Genomic DNA, 236 nt, shown 5'->3' on the forward strand with positions numbered 1-236 from the left:
GGCCAGCAGCATGTCAGCGCGCCACCAGGCCGCCTCCGAGCCCCAGGCAAGGCGTGGGCCAGCCCCGAAGGCCATGCAGAGGAGGCAGGCCCGGGGCTGAGAGGGACTGGCTCCCGCGGGGCTCCCCGCCGAGGCCAGGCTGGGGGCACCAGGCCGCTGCAGGCGATGCCGCCCGGGGGCACAGCCAGGCACCGGCAGAGAGGTGGACCCACGGAGCACGCAGCTCAACGCCGCCA

This window comes from Balearica regulorum, chromosome 1 (assembly GCF_011004875.1).
Source record: "Balearica regulorum gibbericeps isolate bBalReg1 chromosome 1, bBalReg1.pri, whole genome shotgun sequence".
NCBI lineage: Eukaryota > Metazoa > Chordata > Aves > Gruiformes > Gruidae > Balearica > Balearica regulorum.